We start from the raw sequence: 16299 nt of genomic DNA on the forward strand, positions 1-16299 counted from the left end.
CTGCTGGTTGAGGCCAACTACACCACACCAGGCCTGTGCTTCAGGCCGAGGCCAACTACCCCACACCAGGGCCTGTGCTGCTTGTTGAGCCCAACTACACCACACCAAGGCCCGTGGCACTGGCTGTGGCCATGTACAACACAATAGTGCTATGCTTCTGGCCGAGGCGACTACACCACAGTGTGCTGCTGTTTGAGGCTGAGCCCACTACTCCACACCAGGTCCTGTGCTTCTTGCTGAGGCAACCTAAACCACAACAGGGCCTGTGCTGCTGTATGAGGCCAACTACACCGCACCAGGGTCTTTTGGAAGGCCATCTTCGCCGTATACAAAGAGTAAAAACCCAACATCGACATTGTAGACCCTTCATTGCAGACAATGGCCTGTGGCTCTGTCCTAGGCCATCTACACCACAGGAGTGCCTTTGCTTCTGGCCGAGGCCATCTTCACCACACCAGGGCCTGTGATTATGGCTGACGCCAACTACACCACACCAGGGCCTGTGGCTCTGGCTGTGGCCATCTTCACCACACCAGTGCTCTGCTTCTGGCCGAGAGACTACACCACACCAGGGCCTGTGCTGCTGGCTGAGGCCAACTACACCACACCAGGGCCTGTGATTATGGCTGAGGCCAACTACACCACACCAGGGCCTGTGCTGCTGGTTGAGGCCAACTACACCACACCAGGCCTGTGCTTCAGGCCGAGGCCAACTACCCCACACCAGGGCCTGTGCTGCTTGTTGAGGCCAACTACACCACACCAGGCCTGTGCTTCAGGCCGAGGCCAACTACACCACACCAAGGCCAGTGCTTCTGGCTGAGCCCACTACTCCACACCAGGTCCTGTGCTTCTTGCTGAGGCAACCTAAACCACAACAGGGCCTGTGCTGCTGTTTGAGGGCAACTACACCGCACCAGGGTCTTTTGGAAGGCCATCTTCGCCGTATACAAAGAGTAAAAACCCAACATCGACATTGTAGACCCTTCATTGCAGACAATGGCCTGTGGCTCTGTCCTAGGCCATCTACACCACAGGAGTGCCTTTGCTTCTGGCCGAGGCCATCTTCACCACACCAGGGCCTGTGATTATGGCTGAGGCCAACTACACCACACCAGGGCCTGTGCTGCTGGTTGAGCCCAACTACACCACACCAGGGCCTGTGGCTCTGGCTGTGGCCATCTTCACCACACCAGTGCTCTGCTTCTGGCCGAGACGACTACACCACACCAGGCCCTGTGCTGCTGGCTGAGGCCAACTACACCACACCAGGCCTGTGATTATGGCCGAGGCGACTACTCCACACCAGGGCCTGTGCTGCTGGTTGAGGCCAACTACACCACACCAGGCCTGTGCTGCTGGTTGAGGCCAACTACACCACACCAGGGCCTGTGCGGCTGGTTGAGGCCATCTTCACCACTCCAGTGCCTTTGCTTCTGGCCGAGGCCATCTTCACCACACCAGGGCCTGCGATTATGGCTGAGGCCAACTTCACCACACCAGGGCCTGTGCTGCTGGTTGAGGCCAACTACACCGCACCAGGGCCTTTTGGAATGCCATCTTCGCCGTATACAAAGAGTAAAAACCCAACATCGACATTGTAGACCATTCATTGCAGACAATGGCCTGTGGCTCTGTCCTAGGCCATCTACACCACAGGAGTGCCTTTGCTCCTGGCCAAGGCCATCTTCACCACACCAGGGCCTGTGATTATGGCTGAGGCCAACTACACCACACCAGGGCCTGTGCTGCTGGTTGAGACCAACTACACCACACCAGAGCCTGTGGCTCTGGCTGTGGCCATCTTCACCACACCAGTGCTCTGCTTCTGGCCGAGACGACTACACCACACCAGGCCCTGTGCTGCTGGCTGAGGCCAACTACACCACACCATGGCCTGTGAATATGTCCGAGGCGACTACACCACACCAGGGCCTGTGCTGCTGGTTGAGGCCAACTACACCACACCAGGGCCTGTGATTATTGCTGAGGCGAACTACACCACACCAGGGCCTTTGCTGCTGGTTGAGGCCAACTACACCACACCAGGGCCTGTGATTATTGCTGAGGCGAACTACACCACACCAGGGCCTTTGCTTCTGGCCGAGGCCATTTTCACCACACCAGGGCCTGTGATTATGGCTGAGGCCAACTTCACCACACCAGGCCCTGTGCTGCTGGCTGAGGCCAACTACACCACACCAGGGCCTGTGATTATGGCTGAGGCCAACTACACCACACCAGGGCCTGTGCTGCTGGTTGAGGCCAACTACACCACACCAGGCCTGTGCTTCAGGCCGAGGCCAACTAGCCCACACCAGGGCCTGTGCTGCATGTTGAGGCCAACTACACCACACCAGGCCTGTGCTTCAGGCCGAGGCCAAGTACACCACACCAAGGCCAGTGCTTCTGGCTGAGGCCCACTACTCCACACCAGGTCCTGTGCTTCTTGCTGAGGCAACCTAAACCACAACAGGGCCTGTGCTGCTGTTTGAGGGCAACTACACCGCACCAGGGTCTTTTGGAAGGCCATCTTCGCCGTATACAAAGAGTAAAAACCCAACATCGACATTGTAGACCCTTCATTGCAGACAATGGCCTGTGGCTCTGTCCTAGGCCATCTACACCGCAGGAGTGCCTTTGCTTCTGGCCGAGGCCATCTTCACCACACCAGGGCCTGTGATTATGGCTGAGGCCAACTACACCACACCAGGGCCTGTGCTGCTCGATGAGGCCAACTACACCACACCAGGGCCTTTTGGAATGCCATCTTCGCCGTATACAAAGAGTAAAAACCCAACATCGACATTGTAGACCATTCATTGCAGACAATGGCCTGTGGCTCCTTCCTAGGCCATCTACACCACGGGAGTGCCGTTGCTCCTGGCCAAGGCCATCTTCACCACACCAGGGCCTGTGATTATGGCTGAGGCCAACTTCACCACACCAGGGCCTGTGCTGCTTGTTGAGGCCAACTACACCACACCAAGGCCTGTGCTGCTTGTAGAGGCCATCTTCACCACACCAGTGCCGTTGCTTCTGGCCGAGGCCATCTTCACCACACCAGGGACTGTGCTGCATGTTGAGGCCAGCTACACCACACCAGGGCCTGTGGCTCTGGCTGTGGCCATCTTCACCACAGCAGGGCCTGTGATTATGGCTGAGGCCAAATACACCACAACAGGGCCTGTGCTGCAGGTTGAGGCCAACTACACCAGACTAGGGCCTGTGGCACTGGCTGAGGCCATCTGCACCACAACAGTGCTCTTCTTCTGGCCGAGGCAACGACACCACACCAGGGCCTGTGCTGCTTGTTGAGCCCAACTACACCACACCAGGGCCTGTGGCACTGGCTGTGGCCATGTACAACACAATAGTGCTATGCTTCTGGCCGAGGCGACTACACCACACCAGGGCCTGTGCTGCTGGTTGAGGCCAACTACACCACACCAGGGCCTGTGGCTCTGGCTGTGGCCATCTTCACCACACCAGGGCCTGTGATTATGGCTGAGGCCAAATACACCACAACAGGGCCTGTGCTGCTGGTTTAGGCCAACTACACCAGACTAGGGCCTGTGGCACTGCCTGAGGCCATCTGCACCACAACAGTGCTCTTCTTCTGGCTAAGGCAACTACACCACACCAGGGCCTGTGCTGCTTGTTGAGCCCAACTACACCACACCATGGCCTGTGCTGCTGGCTGAAGCCACCTTCACCACACCAAGGCCAGTGCTTCTGGCAGAGCCCACTACTCCACACCAGGTCCTGTGCTTCTTGCTGAGGCAACCTAAACCACAACAGGGCCTGTGCTGCTGTTTGAGGCCAACTACACCGCACCAGGGTCTTTTGGAAGGCCATCTTCGCCGTATACAAAGAGTAAAAACCCAACATCGACATTGTAGACCCTTCATTGCTGACAATGGCCTGTGGCTCTGTCCTAGGCCATCTACACCACAGGAGTGCCTTTGCTTCTGGCCTCAGCCATCTTGACCACACCAGGGCCTGTGATTATGGCTGAGGCCAACTACACCACACCAGGGCCTGTGCTGCTGGTTGAGGCCAACTACACCACACCAGGGCCTGTGGCTCTCTCTGTGGCCATCTTCACCACACCAGTGCTCTGCTTCTGGCCAAGACGACTACACCACACCAGGCCCTATACTGCTGGCTGAGGCCAACTACACCACACCATGGCCTGTGAATATGGCCGAGGCGACTACACCACACCAGGGCCTGTGCTGCTGGTTGAGGCCAACTACACCACACCAGGGCCTGTGCTGCTGGTTGAGGCCATCTTCACCACACCAGTGCCTTTGCTTCTGGCCGAGGCCATCTTCACCACAAAAGGGCCTGTGATTATGGCTGAGGCAAACTTCACAACACCAGGGCACGTGCTGCTGGTTGAGGCCAACTACACCGCACCAGGGCCTTTTGGAATGCCATCTTCGCCGTATACAAAGAGTAAAAACCCAACATCGACATTGTAGACCATTCATTGCAGACAATGGCTTGTGGCTCTGTACTAGGCCATCTACACCACAGGAGTGCCTTTGCTTGTGGCCAAGGCCATCTTCACCAAACAAGGGCCTGTGATTATTGCTGAGGCGAACTACACCACACCAGGGCCTTTGCTTCTGGCCGAGGCCATCTTCACCACACCAGGGTCTGTGATTATGGCTGAGGCCAACTTCACCACACCAGGGCCTGTGCTGCTGGTTGAGGCCAACTACACCACACCAGGGCCTGTGGCTCTGGCTGTGGCCATCTTCACCACACCAGTGCTCTGCTCCTGGCCGAGACGTCTACACCACACCAGGCCCTGTGCTGCTGGCTGAGGCCAACTACACCACACCAGGGCCTGTGAGTATGGCTGAGGCCAACTACACCACACCAGGGCCTGTGCTGCTGGTTGAGGCCAACTACACCACACCAGGCCTGTGCTTCAGGCCGAGGCCAACTACCCCACACCAGGGCCTGTGCTGCTTGTTGAGCCCAACTACACCACACCAAGGCCCGTGGCACTGGCTGTGGCCATGTACAACACAATAGTGTTATGCTTCTGGCCGAGGCGACTACACCACACCAGGGCCTGTGCTTCTTGCTGAGACCACCTACACCACACCATGGCTTGTGCTTCTGGCTGAGCCCACTACTCCACACCAGGTCCTGTGCTTCTTGCTGAGGCAACCTAAACAACAACAGGGCCGGTGCTGCTGTTTGAGGCCAACTACACCGCACCAGGGTCTTTTGGAAGGCCATCTTCGCCGTATACAAAGAGTAATAACCCAACATCGACATTGTAGACCCTTCATTGCAGACAATGGCCTGTGGCTCTGTCCTAGGCCATCTACACCACAGGAGTGCCTTTGCTTCTGGCCGAGGCCATCTTCACCACACCAGGGCCTGTGATTATGGCCGAGGCCAACTACCCCACACCAGGGCCTGTGCTGCTTGTTGAGGCCAACTACACCACACCAGGCCTGTGCTTCAGGCCGAGGCCAACTTCCCCACACCAGGGCCTGTGCTGCTTGTTGAGGCCATCTTCACCACACCAGTGCCTGCTTCTGGCCGAGACGACTACACCACACCAGGCCCTGTGCTGCTGGCTGAGGCCAACTACACCACACCAGGGCCTGTGCTTCTTGCTGAGGCCAACTACACCACACCAGGGCCTGTGCTGCTGGTTGAGGCCAAGTACACCACACCAGGCCTGTGCTTCAGGCCGAGGCCAACTACCCCACACCAGGGCCTGTGCTGCTTGTTGAGGCCAACTACACCACACCAGGCCTGTGCTTCAGGCCGAGGCCAACTACACCACACCAGGGCCTGTGCTTCTTGCTGAGACCACCTACACCACACCATGGCTTGTGCTGCTGGCTGAAGCCACCTTCACCAGACCAAGGCCAGTGCTTCTGGCTGAGCCCACAACTCCACACCAGGTCCTGTGCTTCTTGCTGAGGCAACCTAAACCACAACAGGGCCTGTGCTGCTGTTTGAGGGCAACTACACCGCACCAGGGTCTTTTGGAAGGCCATCTTCGCCGTATACAAAGAGTAAAAACCCAACATCGACATTTTAGACCCTTCATTGCAGACAATGGCCTGTGGCTCTGTCCTAGGCCATCTACACCACAGGAGTGCCTTTGCTTCTGGCCGAGGCCATCTTCACCACACCAGGGCCTGTGATTATGGCTGAGGCCAACTACACCACACCAGGGCCTGTGCTGCTGGTTGAGGCCAACTACACCACACCAGGGCCTGTGGCTCTGGCTTTGGCCATCTTCACCACACCAGTGCTCTGCTTCTGGCCGAGACGACTACACCACACCAGGCCCTGTGCTGCTGGCTGAGGCCAACTACACCACACCATGGCCTGTGAATATGGCCGAGGCGACTACACCACACCAGGGCCTGTGCTGCTGGTTGAGGCCAACTACACCACACCAGGGCCTGTGATTATTGCTGAGGCGAACTACACCACACCAGGGCCTTTGCTTCTGGCCGAGGCCATTTTCACCACACCAGGGCCTGTGATTATGGCTGAGGCCAACTTCACCACACCAGGGCCTGTGCTGCTGGTTGAGGCCAACTACACCACACCAGGGCCTGTGGCTCTGGCTGTGGCCATCTTCACCACACCAGTGCTCTGCTTCTGGCCGAGACGACTACACCACACCAGGCCCTGTGCTGCTGGTTGAGGCCAACTACACCACACCAGGGCCTGTGATTATGGCTGAGGCCAACTACACCACACCAGGGCCTGTGCTGCTGGTTGAGGCCAACTACACCACAGCAGGCCTGTGCTTCAGGCCGAGGCCAACTACCCCACACCAGGGCCTGTGCTGCTTGTTGAGCCCAACTACACAACACCAAGGCCCGTGGCACTGGCTGTGGCCATGTACAACACAATAGTGCTATGCTTCTGGCCGAGGCGACTACACCACAGTGTGCTGCTGTTTGAGGCTGAGCCCACTACTCCACACCAGGTCCTGTGCTTCTTGCTGAGGCAACCTAAACCACAACAGGGCCTGTGCTGCTGTTTGAGGCCAACTACACCGCACCAGGGTCTTTTGGAAGGCCATCTTCGCCGTATACAAAGAGTAAAAACCCAACATCGACATTGTAGACCCTTCATTGCAGACAATGGCCTGTGGCTCTGTCCTAGGCCATCTACACCACAGGAGTGCCTTTGCTTCTGGCCGAGGCCATCTTCACCACACCAGGGCCTGTGATTATGGCTGACGCCAACTACACCACACCAGGGCCTGTGGCTCTGGCTGCGGCCATCTTCACCACACCAGTGCTCTGCTTCTGGCCGAGAGACTACACCACACCAGGCCCCGTGCTGCTGGCTGAGGCCAACTACACCACACCAGGGCCTGTGATTATGGCTGAGGCCAACTACACCACACCAGGGCCTGTGCTGCTGGTTGAGGCCAACTACACCACACCAGGCCTGTGCTTCAGGCCGAGGCCAACTACCCCACACCAGGGCCTGTGCTGCTTGTTGAGGCCAACTACACCACACCAGGCCTGTGCTTCAGGCCGAGGCCAACTACACCACACCAAGGCCAGTGCTTCTGGCTGAGCCCACTACTCCACACCAGGTCCTGTGCTTCTTGCTGAGGCAACCTAAACCACAACAGGGCCTGTGCTGCTGTTTGAGGGCAACTACACCGCACCAGGGTCTTTTGGAAGGCCATCTTCGCCGTATACAAAGAGTAAAAACCCAACATCGACATTGTAGACCCTTCATTGCAGACAATGGCCTGTGGCTCTGTCCTAGGCCATCTACACCACAGGAGTGCCTTTGCTTCTGGCCGAGGCCATCTTCACCACACCAGGGCCTGTGATTATGGCTGAGGCCAACTACACCACACCAGGGCCTGTGCTGCTGGTTGAGCCCAACTACACCACACCAGGGCCTGTGGCTCTGGCTGTGGCCATCTTCACCACACCAGTGCTCTGCTTCTGGCCGAGACGACTACACCACACCAGGCCCTGTGCTGCTGGCTGAGGCCAACTACACCACACCAGGGCCTGTGATTATGGCCGAGGCGACTACTCCACACCAGGGCCTGTGCTGCTGGTTGAGGCCAACTACACCACACCAGGCCTGTGCTGCTGGTTGAGGCCAACTACACCACACCAGGGCCTGTGATTATTGCTGAGGCCAACTACACCACACCAGGACCTGAGCTGCTGGTTGAGGCCAACTACACCACACCAGGGCCTGTGCTGCTGGTTGAGGCCAACTACACCACACCAGGGCCTGTGCGGCTGGTTGAGGCCATCTTCACCACACCAGTGCCTTTGCTTCTGGCCGAGGCCATCTTCACCACACCAGGGCCTGCGATTATGGCTGAGGCCAACTTCACCACACCAGGGCCTGTGCTGCTGGTTGAGGCCAACTACACCGCACCAGGGCCTTTTGGAATGCCATCTTCGCCGTATACAAAGAGTAAAAACCCAACATCGACATTGTAGACCATTCATTGCAGACAATGGCCTGTGGCTCTGTCCTAGGCCATCTACACCACAGGAGTGCCTTTGCTCCTGGCCAAGGCCATCTTCACCACACCAGGGCCTGTGATTATGGCTGAGGCCAACTACACCACACCAGGGCCTGTGCTGCTGGTTGAGGCCAACTACACCACACCAGAGCCTGTGGCTCTGGCTGTGGCCATCTTCACCACACCAGTGCTCTGCTTCTGGCCGAGACGACTACACCACACCAGGCCCTGTGCTGCTGGCTGAGGCCAACTACACCACACCATGGCCTGTGAATATGGCCGAGGCGACTACACCACACCAGGGCCTGTGCTGCTGGTTGAGGCCAACTACACCACACCAGGGCCTGTGATTATTGCTGAGGCGAACTACACCACACCAGGGCCTTTGCTTCTGGCCGAGGCCATTTTCACCACACCAGGGCCTGTGATTATGGCTGAGGCCAACTTCACCACACCAGGGCCTGTGCTGCTGGTTGAGGCCAACTACACCACACCAGGGCCTGTGGCTCTGGCTGTGGCCATATTCACCACACAAGTGCTCTGCTTCTGGCCGAGACGACTACACCACACCAGGCCCTGTGCTGCTGGTTGAGGCCAACTACACCACACCAGGGCCTGTGATTATGGCTGAGGCCAAGTACACCACACCAGGGCCTGTGCTGCTGGTTGAGGCCAACTACACCACACCAGAGCCTGTGGCTCTGGCTGTGACCATCTTCACCACACCAGTGCTCTGCTTCTGGCCGAGACGACTACACCACACCAGGCCCTGTGCTGCTGGCTGAGGCCAACTACACCACACCATGGCCTGTGAATATGGCCGAGGCGACTACACCACACCAGGGCCTGTGCTGCTGGTTGAGGCCAACTACACCACACCAGGGCCTGTGATTATTGCTGAGGCGAACTACACCACACCAGGGCCTTTGCTTCTGGCCGAGGCCATTTTCACCACACCAGGGCCTGTGATTATGGCTGAGGCCAACTTCACCACACCAGGGCCTGTGCTGCTGGTTGAGGCCAACTACACCACACCAGGGCCTGTGGCTCTGGCTGTGGCCATATTCACCACACCAGTGCTCTGCTTCTGGCCGAGACGACTACACCACACCAGGCCCTGTGCTGCTGGTTGAGGCCAACTACACCACACCAGGGCCTGTGATTATGGCTGAGGCCAAGTACACCACACCAGGGCCTGTGCTGCTGGTTGAGGCCAACTACACCACACCAGGCCTGTGCTTCAGGCCGAGGCCAACTACCCCACACCAGGGCCTGTGCTGCTTGTTGAGCCCAACTACACCACACCAAGGCCCGTGGCACTGGCTGTGGCCATGTACAACACAATAGTGCTATGCTTCTGGCCGAGGCGACTACACCACAGTGTGCTGCTGTTTGAGGCTGAGCCCACTACTCCACACCAGGTCCTGTGCTTCTTGCTGAGGCAACCTAAACTACAACAGGGCCTGTGCTGCTATTTGAGGGCAACTACACCGCACCAGGGTCTTTTGGAAGGCCATCTTCGCCGTATACAAAGAGTAAAAACCCAACATCGACATTGTAGACCCTTCATTGCAGACAATGGCCTGTGGCTCTGTCCTAGGCCATCTACACCACAGGAGTGCCTTTGCTTCTGGCCGAGGCCATCTTCACCACACCAGGGCCTGTGATTATGGCTGAGGCCAACTACACCACACCAGGGCCTGTGCTGCTGGTTGAGCCCAACTACACCACACCAGGGCCTGTGGCTCTGGCTGTGGCCATCTTCACCACACCAGTGCTCTGCTTCTGGCCGAGACGACTACACCACACCAGGCCCTGTGCTGCTGGCTGAGGCCAACTACACCACACCAGGGCCTGTGATTATGGCCGAGGCGACTACTCCACACCAGCGCCTGTGCTGCTGGTTGAGGCCAACTACACCACACCAGGCCTGTGCTGCTGGTTGAGGCCAACTACACCACACCAGGGCCTGTGATTATTGCTGAGGCCAACTACACCACACCAGGACCTGAGCTGCTGGTTGAGGCCAACTACACCACACCAGGGCCTGTGCTGCTGGTTGAGGCCAACTACACCGCACCAGGGCCTTTTGGAATGCCATCTTCGCCGTATACAAAGAGTAAAAACCCAACATCGACATTGTAGACCATTCATTGCAGACAATGGCCTGTGGCTCTGTCCTAGGCCATCTACACCACAGGAGTGCCTTTGCTCCTGGCCAAGGCCATCTTCACCACACCAGGGCCTGTGATTATGGCTGAGGCCAACTACACCACACCAGGGCCTGTGCTGCTGGTTGAGGCCAACTACACCACACCAGAGCCTGTGGCTCTGGCTGTGGCCATCTTCACCACACCAGTGCTCTGCTTCTGGCCGAGACGACTACACCACACCAGGCCCTGTGCTGCTGGCTGAGGCCAACTACACCACACCATGGCCTGTGAATATGGCCGAGGCGACTACACCACACCAGGGCCTGTGCTGCTGGTTGAGGCCAACTACACCACACCAGGGCCTGTGATTATTGCTGAGGCGAACTACACCACACCAGGGCCTTTGCTTCTGGCCGAGGCCATTTTCACCACACCAGGGCCTGTGATTATGGCTGAGGCCAACTTCACCACACCAGGGCCTGTGCTGCTGGTTGAGGCCAACTACACCACACCAGGGCCTGTGGCTCTGGCTGTGGCCATATTCACCACACCAGTGCTCTGCTTCTGGCCGAGACGACTACACCACACCAGGCCCTGTGCTGCTGGTTGAGGCCAACTACACCACACCAGGGCCTGTGATTATGGCTGAGGCCAACTACACCACACCAGGGCCTGTGCTGCTGGTTGAGGCCAACTACACCACACCAGGCCTGTGCTTCAGGCCGAGGCCAACTACCCCACACCAGGGCCTGTGCTGCTTGTTGAGCCCAACTACACCACACCAAGGCCCGTGGCACTGGCTGTGGCCATGTACAACACAATAGTGCTATGCTTCTGGCCGAGGCGACTACACCACAGTGTGCTGCTGTTTGAGGCTGAGCCCACTACTCCACACCAGGTCCTGTGCTTCTTGCTGAGGCAACCTAAACCACAACAGGGCCTGTGCTGCTATTTGAGGGCAACTACACCGCACCAGGGTCTTTTGGAAGGCCATCTTCGCCGTATACAAAGAGTAAAAACCCAACATCGACATTGTAGACCCTTCATTGCAGACAATGGCCTGTGGCTCTGTCCTAGGCCATCTACACCACAGGAGTGCCTTTGCTTCTGGCCGAGGCCATCTTCACCACACCAGGGCCTGTGATTATGGCTGAGGCCAACTACACCACACCAGGGCCTGTGCTGCTGGTTGAGCCCAACTACACCACACCAGGGCCTGTGGCTCTGGCTGTGGCCATCTTCACCACACCAGTGCTCTGCTTCTGGCCGAGACGACTACACCACACCAGGCCCTGTGCTGCTGGCTGAGGCCAACTACACCACACCAGGGCCTGTGATTATGGCCGAGGCGACTACTCCACACCAGGGCCTGTGCTGCTGGTTGAGGCCAACTACACCACACCAGGCCTGTGCTGCTGGTTGAGGCCAACTACACCACACCAGGGCCTGTGATTATTGCTGAGGCCAACTACACCACACCAGGACCTGAGCTGCTGGTTGAGGCCAACTACACCACACCAGGGCCTGTGCTGCTGGTTGAGGCCAACTACACCACACCAGGGCCTGTGCGGCTGGTTGAGGCCATCTTCACCACACCAGTGCCTTTGCTTCTGGCCGAGGCCATCTTCACCAAACCAGGGCCTGCGATTATGGCTGAGGCCAACTTCACCACACCAGGGCCTGTGCTGCTGGTTGAGGCCAACTACACCGCACCAGGGCCTTTTGGAATGCCATCTTCGCCGTATACAAAGAGTAAAAACCCAACATCGACATTGTAGACCATTCATTGCAGACAATGGCCTGTGGCTCTGTCCTAGGCCATCTACACCACAGGAGTGCCTTTGCTCCTGGCCAAGGCCATCTTCACCACACCAGGGCCTGTGATTATGGCTGAGGCCAACTACACCACACCAGGGCCTGTGCTGCTGGTTGAGGCCAACTACACCACACCAGAGCCTGTGGCTCTGGCTGTGGCCATCTTCACCACACCAGTGCTCTGCTTCTGGCCGAGACGACTACACCACACCAGGCCCTGTGCTGCTGGCTGAGGCCAACTACACCACACCATGGCCTGTGAATATGGCCGAGGCGACTACACCACACCAGGGCCTGTGCTGCTGGTTGAGGCCAACTACACCACACCAGGGCCTGTGATTATTGCTGAGGCGAACTACACCACACCAGGGCCTTTGCTTCTGGCCGAGGCCATTTTCACCACACCAGGGCCTGTGATTATGGCTGAGGCCAACTTCACCACACCAGGGCCTGTGCTGCTGGTTGAGGCCAACTACACCACACCAGGGCCTGTGGCTCTGGCTGTGGCCATCTTCACCACACCAGTGCTCTGCTTCTGACCGAGACGACTACACCACACCAGGCCCTGTGCTGCTGGTTGAGGCCAACTACACCACACCAGGGCCTGTGATTATGGCTGAGGCCAACTACACCACACCAGGGCCTGTGCTGCTGGTTGAGGCCAACTACACCACACCAGGGCCTGTGGCTCTGGCTGTGGCCATCTTCACCACACCAGGGCCTGTGATTATGGCTGAGGCCAAATACACCACAACAGGGCCTGTGCTGCTGGTTTAGGCCAACTACACCAGACTAGGGCCTGTGGCACTGCCTGAGGCCATCTGCACCACAACAGTGCTCTTCTTCTGGCTGAGGCAACTACACCACACCAGGGCCTGTGCTGCTTGTTGCGCCCAACTACACCACACCATGGCCTGTGCTGCTGGCTGAAGCCACCTTCACCACACCAAGGCCAGTGCTTCTGGCAGAGCCCACTACTCCACACCAGGTCCTGTGCTTCTTGCTGAGGCAACCTAAACCACAACAGGGCCTGTGCTGCTGTTTGAGGCCAACTACACCGCACCAGGGTCTTTTGGAAGGCCATCTTCGCCATATACAAAGAGTAAAAACCCAACATCGACATTGTAGACCATTCATTGCAGACAATGGCCTGTGGCTCTGTCCTAGGCCATCTACACCACAGGAGTGCCTTTGCTCCTGGCCAAGGCCATCTTCACCACACCAGGGCCTGTGATTATGGCTGAGGCCAACTTCACCACACCAGGGCCTGTGCTGCTGGTTGAGGCCAACTACACCACACCAGGGCCTGTGCTGCTTGTTGAGGCCATCTTCACCACACCAGTGCCGTTGCTTCTGGCCGAGGCCATCTTCACCACACCAGGGCCTGTGCTGCTTGTTGCGCCCATCTTCACCACACCAGGGCCTGTGCTGCATGTTGAGGCCAACTACACCACACCAGGGCCTGTGGCTCTGGCTGTGGCCATCTTCACCACACGAGGGCCTGTGATTATGGCTGAGGCCAAATGAACCACAACAGGGCCTGTGCTGCTGGTTGAGGCCAACTACACCAGACTAGGGCCTGTGGCACTGGCTGAGGCCATCTGCACCACAACAGTGCTCTTCTTCTGGCCGAGGCAACTACACCACATCAGGGCCGGTGCTGCTTCTTGTGCCCAACTACACCACACCAGGGCCTATGGCACTGGCTGTGGCCATGTACAACACAATAGTGCTATGCTTCTGGCCGAGGCGACTACACCACACCAGGGACTGTGCTTCTTGCTGAGACCACCTACACCACACCATGGCCTGTGCTGCTGGCTGAAGCCACCTTCACCACACCAAGGCCTGTGCTTCTGGCAGAGCCCACTACTCCACACCAGGGCCTGTGCTGCTTGTTGCGCCCAACTTCACCACACCAGGGCCTGTGCTGCTGTTTGAGGCCAACTACACCGCACCAGGGTCTTTTGGAAGGCCATCTTCGCCGTATACAAAGAGTAAAAACCCAACATCGACATTGTAGACCCTTCATTGCAGACAATGGCCTGTTGCTCTGTCCTAGGCCATCTACACCACAGGAGTGCCTTTGCTTCTGGCCGAGGCCATCTTCACCACACCAGGGCCTGTGATTATGGCTGAGGCCAACTACACCACACCAGGGCCTGTGCTCCTGGTTGAGGCCAACTACACCACACCAGGGCCTGTGCTGCTTGTTGAGGCCATCTTCACCACACCAGTGCTCTGCTTCTGGCCGAGACGACTACACCACACCAGGCCCTGTGCTGCTGGCTGAGGGCAACTACACCACACCATGGCCTGTGAATATGGCCGAGGCGACAACACCACACCAGGGCCTGTGCTGCTGGTTGAGGCCAACTACACCACACCAGGGCCTGTGATTATTGCTGAGGCGAACTACACCACACCAGTGCCTGAGCTGCTGGTTGAGGCCAACCACACCACACCAGGGCCTGTGCGGCTGGTTGAGGCCATCTTCACCACACCAGTGCCTTTGCTTCTGGCCGAGGCCATCTTCACCACAAAAGGGCATGTGATTATGGCTGAGGCCAACTTCACCACACCAGGGCCTGTGCTGCTGGTTGAGGCCAACTACACCGCACCAGGGCCTTTTAGAATGCCATCTTCGCCGTATACAAAGAGTAAAAACCCAACATCGACATTGTAGACCATTCACTGCAGACAATGGACTGTGGCTCTGTACTAGGCCATCTACACCACAGGAGTGCCTTTGCTCCTGGCCAAGGCCAACTTCACCACACCAGGGCCTGTGCTGCTGGTTTAGGCCAATTACACCAGACTAGGGCCTGTGGCACTGCCTGAGGCCATCTGCACCACAACAGTGCTCTTCTTCTGGCTGAGGCAACTACACCACACCAGGGCCTGTGCTGCTTGTTGAGCCCAACTACACCACACCATGGCCTGTGCTGCTGGCTGAAGCCACCTTCACCACACCAAGGCCAGTGCTTCTGGCAGAGCCCACTACTCCACACCAGGTCCTGTGCTTCTTGCTGAGGCAACCTAAACCACAACAGGGCCTGTGCTGCTGTTTGAGGCCAACTACACCGCACCAGGGTCTTTTGGAAGGCCATCTTCGCCGTATACAAAGAGTAAAAACCCAACATCGACATTGTAGACCATTCATTGCAGACAATGGCCTGTGGCTCCGTCCTAGGCCATCTACACCACAGGAGTGCCTTTGCTCCTGGCCAAGGCCATCTTCACCACACCAGGGCCTGTGATTATGGCTGAGGCCAACTTCACCACACCAGGGCCTGTGCTGCTGGTTGAGGCCAACTACACCACACCAGGGCCTGTGCTGCTTGTTGAGGCCATCTTCACCACACCAGTGCCGTTGCTTCTGGCCGAGGCCATCTTCACCACACCAGGGCCTGTGCTGCTTGTTGCGCCCATCTTCACCACACCAGGGCCTGTGCTGCATGTTGAGGCCAACTACACCACACCAGGGCCTGTGGCTCTGGCTGTGGCCATCTTCACCACACGAGGGCCTGTGATTATGGCTGAGGCCAAATGAACCACAACAGGGCCTGTGCTGCTGGTTGAGGCCAACTACACCAGACTAGGGCCTGTGGCACTGGCTGAGGCCATCTGCACCACAACAGTGCTCTTCTTCTGGCCGAGGCAACTACACCACATCAGGGCCTGTGCTGCTTGTTGTGCCCAACTACACCACACCAGGGCCTGTGGCACTGGCTGTGGCCATGTACAACACAATAGTGCTATGCTTCTGGCCGAGGCGACTACACCACACCAGGGCCTGTGCTGCTGGTTGAGGCCAAC

Source organism: Pelmatolapia mariae, linkage group LG7, assembly GCF_036321145.2.
Source record: "Pelmatolapia mariae isolate MD_Pm_ZW linkage group LG7, Pm_UMD_F_2, whole genome shotgun sequence".
In the NCBI taxonomy this organism is placed as follows: domain Eukaryota; kingdom Metazoa; phylum Chordata; class Actinopteri; order Cichliformes; family Cichlidae; genus Pelmatolapia; species Pelmatolapia mariae.